This window comes from Herpailurus yagouaroundi, unplaced genomic scaffold (assembly GCF_014898765.1).
Source record: "Herpailurus yagouaroundi ecotype Mexico unplaced genomic scaffold, PumYag 191, whole genome shotgun sequence".
Classification (NCBI taxonomy): Eukaryota; Metazoa; Chordata; class Mammalia; order Carnivora; family Felidae; genus Herpailurus; species Herpailurus yagouaroundi.
Window position 1 is genome coordinate 18,472,913 of NW_024412422.1, and position 8,006 is coordinate 18,480,918.

An 8,006-nucleotide genomic window follows, 5' to 3' on the forward strand; every position below is an offset into this window, starting at 1 on the left:
AAATAAAAGTGAAAGAAAAAAGTTTTTGCCCTGAAAGTCAGGATGCTGTGATAACACTGAAAGTAAATATGAGCTTACAGGTTTGTTGTTGTTGTTGTTGTTCTGTTTTGTTTGCAGAAGGAGAGCCCCTCGGGGTTAAGTAACCCCCTGGTGTAACTAATTTGTGGCAAAGTGGTTGGTTCAGCTTCCAGGAGAAAACTTTTGTTTAGAACCTTCCGTAAATACACGGTGCTGTGTTGAGGTTGGCTTTGCTGCCCATTTGCAAATCAGACGGGATGACTTCTCTGTCACTTAAAGAACTTCTTTCTGCTGGGTGGCGTGGAGGGGGACAGGGAGGGAGGGAGGGAAGGAGGCGAAGCGGGTGTCCAGGAAGGAGCCATCCCCGGGGGCCCTCCCCCAGAAGGGCTGTGTATGGGACAGCAGTTTCTGTGCAGACAGGAAGAAAGGGGAGCCCTGACAATTCAGTACACTCCAGTGGGTTCGGAGTCACTTAAAATAGACTCCAGCCTTCACAAACGGTCTTTCTCCAAGACAGAAACTGTCACCAAACCCCACCTTTGCAAATGCAAACAATGTGCGATACATTTCTTCCCTCTGTCCTTGAAAACGAAAAGACAAACAAGTATTTTGCTGTTCCAGAGAGACAACAAAAGAAATCTCAACAAAAGCACGGGGAGGCCCAGCCCTCAGAAACCCTCTAGTGTTACATTTTGTGGCTTTTTAATGGAAACCAAGCCAATGTTATACACGTTTGGACTGATTTGTGGAAAGGGGGGGGGGGCGGGGAGGGGAGAAAGATCATTCAAAAGTACCCAAAGGGTTTATTGACTCTTTCTATTGTTAAACAAATGGTTTCCATGAATAGATCCAGAAGCACTAGACAAGTCTAGTGTAACCTCTCTACCACACCCGGAAAGAGTGGTGATGCTTGTACATATTTGTAATACAGGGTATTTTTCACGCTCCACTATTTTTATTAAAAATAAAATCTGTTCCTCTAGTTTGGTGCCCGTCCCTTGTGCATCATGACGTTTCCCTCTCCAGAGTGGGGAGGGACTAGAGAAAACTTCCCCTCTGTTGGCTTTTCGGGCAAATCCTGAGTGCATCTCTAGAGATTACGGTGCTCCGTACGCGGAATGGCAGATGGGCGGCTGCTGAGGTTGGCAGGATAATTTAATCTCGAGTTTCAGTGGAATTAACGCAGGAAATGCGGAAGGCTGGATGTGAGGGCCTGGTTGGAGACGCTTCCTCAGGGAGTGACTTGGCCGCAGAGTGGGGGTACCCTGGTGAGCTCCGGACCAGCCTCCGGTAATATCTCCGGGGAGTGGGGCCAGCCCAAGTAAGAGGACCAGGTCGGGGTAGTGTTCAGTTGCTTGCTGGGATCAGGTCGTACCTAGACGGTTCTGTGCACCCGTCCAAAGCGTGCTGGCTTTGTGGCAAGTCTCGGCCATGTTTACGAAACAGATTATAGCCCTGAACAGAAAAAAAACAGCTGCTGAGGGTGGGCAAGTCGTTAAGGAGAAGTTAATCAGCTCTGTATGTCTGTGAACTTGATTCTTCTCCTGTGCTGGCTGCGGGAGGGACGTAGGTGATACCTGAAGGGAGCCCAGGTTCAGCGGTCAGAGGCACAGCTACACTCAGGTCCTAACCCGCAGTTTCCAAGGGCACGGTCCAGACCCACTGCCGTGGGAAACCGGCACGATAAACCACGCTATCCGTGGGGTCGTGGTGAAGTCAAGCTCTCGGTTGAACAAAGAGCCCGTAAGAATTTTGAACGTGTGTTAAGGGCTTACTAAAGACAGACAGAAGCCTGGAGTCAGGACAGCCTGTTTCTTGAAGAGGGTGTTTAGGAATTGAGCCTGATGACGGTAAGGCCACCCTCGCATCGATACCAGAGCTGGGCAAAGGTCCGGGTCGGTTTGGGGGCACCACCTCCCGTGGACGTGTATGGCTGTGGCCTTCCCGAACAGGGACCCCGAGTGGTTTGGGATGACGTTCAAGAAACACCACCTGAGTAGGCAAATCAATTCAGAATAAAATCCAAAATTGCCTTCAGCGCACTGAAAAAGAAAGACAAAAGTTTTTTAAAAATGCCCGCAAATAAAAACCTATTTGTGGACCGTTCCCGCCCAGCCCCCCCCCCCCCCCCCCACCAAAGACCATCTAGAGATACTCGTGTAAGGGTGTGTGTATGTGCGTCATGTTCCCTTAAAGTGACTCTTAGGAAAAATAGAAATGACGTGTGACAGAGCTTCGGAAAGTCTGGAAAGATAACACTACGGAGAGCTGCTGTGAGCATCAGAGCTGAGTGTGACCCCCAAATTCCTCCGTGGTGAACTCCGTGGACATCTGCCCGCGTTTGGCTGTGTCGGCCGCAGACCTCAGTCCCCGGGGGAAAACTAAGTTCCGCGGCACTAGAATGCGTTTCGCCGTGGATACAGACCGCAGGAGTCGTGTTCGCAGATGTCGGGGGCTCTTACCACACGGTCGGGGCAGGTGCACGGGGCGGGGCCGAGTCGGCCGGAGATGCGTGCCCGTGACCACACAAGGGATTTCTTACCAAACTGCCTCTTGGGGCGCTTTCCCGCGGAGCCCCCATCTGACCTGGGTCAGGCGCAGATAATTTGTGAATTTTAGGAGAAGCATCGAGGCCCGAGAGCGCAAACGCCACCACTAGGCCCTCGGGTCCTCTCGAGCCGGACTCGGGACTTCCGCAGGAATTGTTGCCCGCCTTAACGTGGCGATTTCCCAGCCTCCCGGCCCTCGCCTTCGCTCCGGGGAGACGGAAGCCCGCTTTGGGGGACGGATCCCAGCCGCGAGGTCGTGGTGAGAAGCCCAGAGCAGGGGACTGTCCAGAGTCACGCTGCAGCGCGTCCCCGTGTGTTCCGTCATTCTTTCTCTCTGCCGCCCAGCTCCTCGCCACCTCCTCTGCGCCAGCGCCCGGGAGACGGGGCACCGTGGCTCCGAGGTCGCGGCCCGGCGCGGGAGACCAGCACGCCGTGAAAGCGGCTCGTGAGTGACGCGTCTTCGGCGTCCTTCTGTTTTGAGCGGGGGAGGCCTCCCAAGGGTGGCCCCAAGTGCGCGCAGACAGCAGATCCCACACGGATCGTCTCTCAGCAAGGCGATGCTGCAGGGACACGGCAATGGCCAGAGCGCAGAAGCCTCCGCGCGGCCCTCGCGGTGCCCGGCGCCCGGCGGAAGTTCCCGGCGTGGTAACAGCCACTCCAGCAGCGGGCCGAGTGCTTTCCGGGAGTGTCTCCTTCCACGGCCGCCCAGAGAGGTGCCGCTGTCAGCCCCGCTTTCCCTTGGGGCCCAGAGAGGTTCAGTACATTCCCAGGGTCACACAGCAAGTAAGAATTAGAGCCGGACAGGACAGGCAGTCTGATCATGGGTCCTGGACCACCGACTCCGTCGGTTCTCGTCAAGCGAATGAACGATCGCTGAGCACTGGATGCCACGTGCTTGCTCGATCCGCTGACCCTTTCTGGCAGGACCGTTCTCGTCCCCGTGCCGCAGATGAGGACAGGGGGCCACAGAGAAGTCGAGACACGTGCCCAAGGCCACGCAGGGAGCCAGCAGGAGCCCGATCGTGGACCTGGCTGTGTGGCTCCAAACCCACACCCGTGAGCACCGGCCCTCCCACCTCTCTCCATGGTCCTAAGGACTCCAGTGCATTGAGTTCCTTGGCCTTCACAGCAGCCCCCCCATGCCTGTGCCGTGAGCCGGGGGGGCAAGGGCATCCTGGCACGGAGCGCAGGTCGCCTCGCCGGCTTGGGAGACGACAGGAGGGGGTGGCAGCCGCTTGCCACCTGGCCGCCTCGCTGGCTGGCTGAGTGAGCCCAAAGGTGGGCGCTCGGGGGGGGGGGGGCAGCAGGGCTGGGCCCAGATGGGCCGGAGGGGCCGGGTGGTCAGGGACGGCCACGGTTTTGACTGGGGCGGCCAGGGGGCGCTCGCCAAGACAGAAGAGGACACGTGGCCTGGGCCAGAGGAGAATGGAAGGTGAAAGTGGCAGGAGGCGGGGCCTCTGATGTGCCGGGTGGAGGTCAGCACACAGGCTGTGCCTGGGCTGCGGGACTTGGGAGGGAGCCTGGGGCCAAGGGTGGGTGTCCCAAAGCGGTCAGGGTTGGAGGAGGGTTTAATTGGGAGCAGAGGAAGGAGAGGGATGAAGAAAGGAGTGGGGAGGGGGAGGAGGGAGGGAGGGAGGAAAGAATAGAGAGGGGAGGAGGAGGGAGGGAGGACGGAGGAGACAGAGGAGGAGGAGGGAAGAAGGAGGGAGGGGGACAAGCGGAGGAAGAGCAGCCACTAAATTTCTCAGGGTCACAGTGGGAGGGTTGCGGGAGATCACGTGACGGTCTCATCTGGAGGTAGATATGTGGTCCAGATAGAGGTAAGGGGAGCTAGGAGGGTGGGCGCCTACGAATCCCTCCCCGCCACCCTCCGGAGCCTGGGGCATTCGCCTCTCTCTCTAACTTTTAACCCTTGGGCCACCGAAGCAAAATTAAAATGATCTCCAGGGGCTGGTATTCTTTAATCCTCTACGGGCGCCCGCGGGAATGCTGCTTCAAGACCGAGAACAGAAAACAAAAGTCAAGAAGTGACCCCAAGCAGTGGATGTCATCCGATTTCCCACACCGCTTTCTCGGGGCTGCAGACAAGAGGCCGGGGTCCAAGCTGGCGCCTAACACCTACAGGGCGCGGGGCCGCCGTCTGATCTGGGACCGAGCACCGTCTCGCCCCCACTATGCCCCTGTTTGCAGTCTGCCTCGACCACCGGGGCGGGCTGCTGGACTTCTCTGCCTCCGTTTCTGTTTGTAAAACGGGGGCGCTGTCGGTGCCTGCCTCGCGGGGGGCTCAGCGTCCCCTAAGTGGTCCAACGTGTTCACCTGTCTGTTCCCCACGACTGTCCAGAGCCCGGAGAAACTCCCGTGTGCACGGTACCCAGAAGACGATCTGACGGAGGGCAGAGGAGGGCTGGCGTTGTGTTTACGGCCTCTCCCTCCCCCAGAAAGTAAGCCCCGCAGGCTAATGAGGACTGATCTTTAAAGAGAATGAGGGTTTTTTTAGAGAAACACTTTCCCAATGCCGTGTTCGGGTTACACAGGATACCCACTGGTCTTTCAAGTTGAAAAGGCAGGTGCAGTGTCTCTGCCACGGTGGAGAATGTGCTCGGCCTTCCTCTTTGAACACGATCACATCACACTCACTTCCCAGGGACTCAGACCTCATGCATGGACATTTCTGTACGCAAATGGATGGAGGTGGCTGTAATGGGCCGACGGAGAAGAACGGCCAGACTTCAGGGAAGCTCGCTGAACACGCTCAGGCAACATAGCGTGGCGTATTTTTTAATGTTTTATTAAGAGTGTGAAGGCCAAGCTGGAGGGAGGAGGGAAGGAGGCGTTTGAAATCCGTGCGGGTGAAGTTTCTGCCGCTGCCGAGGTGAGCCTTCGTAACTGGGGACTCCCGACAGTCCCGCCCCTGGGAAGGTGACGCTCCCGGACCCCGCACACCATCCGCAGCCGAGGGGCACTTCTCGAAAGTCCCTGAGTTTCGCTTTGTTGTTCTAAGACACATCTTTTGTGCAGGGAGGAGGGCGGATACCGAGCCCGCATCCAGAGGGCTTCAGTTTGTAGGAAAGAGTTCTTAACATCCATCCTTGAAACACACGCTTCCGTCCCACACGGAGGGACTCTTCTGGAATCGGTGGCTTCCGGGAGCGCAGTAATGATGGATGGGATGCTCTCGGGCGGTCTCTGACGACCCGGGGTCTCTCCCAACAGATGTCCTCAAAGGGAGCACTCCATGGCGTTTGGGGGAATATTTGCCCTAGAAGAAAGAAAGGGGGAAAAAAAAACCGTCTTAAACACCTACCTTAACAATGTTTTTGTAACTGAGGCAGGACTACAAAGTTATCAACCCTGACAGGTGATCTATCCCGGCCTGCTTTGAGAGGTGGGCGCCCGTGATTATGGGGGGCAGGTGCCGGTGCCGACTTTGATCAGCAGAGACAAGCTCTGGGGTCGGGGCTGTGTCCTCCCTCGCTCGCCCCCGGGGCACGGCAGCACCTGTTTAGCTCCGGGCCGCCCTCTCATAAAACACTTGGGCTCTGCTGGCTCCCAGTAAGATTTTTCATTTGCAAAAGGCTTTTCTTCCCACAGCTCATCTGGAGTGATGTTAACCAACCTGTGTCCATGTTGTCTAACTGTCCTTGCATTTCAGGCCGCAGCTTAAATTCAGGAACCCTGTAAGCCAGCTGACGCTTTTTTTTTTTTTTTTTTTTTTTTTCTTAAAGGGAAGACATACTTTCTTAAGTACTGGAAGAATAAAAGTCAACTTGCCCTTCTGTGCGTGGCATAGCGGACAGGGGACGTGAGAGATTGTATAAAGAATTTGTAGCTCTACTTTGCTCTAATGCTAAAACAGGCCTGCGCAGACAAAAAGAAACACAATCAGAATGAAAGGGAAAGGTCAGTTACAAAATGTAACCATTCGTCTAAGGCTTTTTTCCACCAATGAAGCCCGATACCGCAGCCATGTTCACAGTATTGCGTGACATCTTTTGGGTAATAGAGGGCCTGAGAGAGAGAAAAGAGAGACGGGGCATTAGAGAGAGAAAAGCGTAAGAGAGGAAGGGGCATCAAACAAAGTTGGAAATATGTTTTAATTTCCAGCCCACCTCTGTCTTCTCAAGGTTTTATTCTTGTAAATAAGATGATCCCACTGGGTTAGGGGTGTTCAAATCACTCAGTCTGGCCAAGCAGGTGGGACAGAAGAGTGGGTGTGTGTGGCTGAAAGTCAGGGAAGCTTCTAGGAAAGATTGTGCTTTGTGCTAAAAAGATGATGAGGAAGCCTGTCCTTTTCCTGCACAGAAGTAGCGTGTGGAAGTCGTACGTGGAGCTGTTGCAACCGTTTTGTGACCATGAGGCAATACACTCAGTATTAAAGCCATCGCTCTGAGGATGGCAGGTGCAAAACGAGAACGCCAGGCTCACGATGACTTCGTCAAGCTCCTACACCTCCAGGCTTCTTGATGTTTGAGGTAATTAACTGCCTGGGTCCTCCAAGAGTCCTTGAGTTGGGGGTCTTATGACTGGTAAGAAAACATATTTGATATGGTCAACTAGTCCAGTGCTTCTGAAATCTTAATGTGCATACAAATCACCTGGAGATCTTGATAACCTACCAGATCCTAATTCTGTAGGTCTGGGCGGGACCCAAGAGTAATAAAGAGTAATGAAGAGTAATAAAGAGTAATAAAGTTTGTAATAGACTCCCAGGCGGTGCTGACCTAGTCTGAGTAACCATCCAGCACCATCTGCACTGTGAAGTTCTTGCACATTGTTCCTGGCCACAATGAAACGGCCTTCGCTTGGGCACCACCACTTGGGTGTCCCAGCTTGGATTAGCTCTCCGTTTTTAAAAACGTCTTACATTGAAGTAAACTCTGCTTCCTTATGACTCTTGCCTCTTGGCTCTCTTTCTGACACATGGTCTGCTATCCTTCATCTAACTCATTTTCCCCACGAAGGCCCCTTGTCTTTAAAGTTGAGCGTTATGTGTTCCCTGCCTCTGGTTGGATTCTTAAAACTGTGGCCCAGACAGCTTGGTATCACTTTGCTGACTGTCCTCCGAGTATGCTCACCCGGGTCTAAATTCTCGTTCGGGAGCGGTGCCGACAGGCGGCTTCGACTCTCCAGGAATTGCCGAACGAGGACCCGAGGATCACTGGACACAGGATCACCTACAGCACACAATGTCCGTAACAGTGGGACACTAGAGGCATTTTTATGAAAGCGGGAACCAAACAAGGCTCTCGACGGTTGTCCAACGTTACCCCGGACGTGCCGGACCCACCATGCCGTGAAGTAAGGCACGCGGAGGAGACACAAGGGGGGAGACCGGCGGAAGCTGTCAATATTTGCAGACGATGTGATCGAAAAGATAATTAGCTTAAAACAGAATCTGTGAGAACGGAATAGAATTGATAAGGAGACGAAGAGAAAACA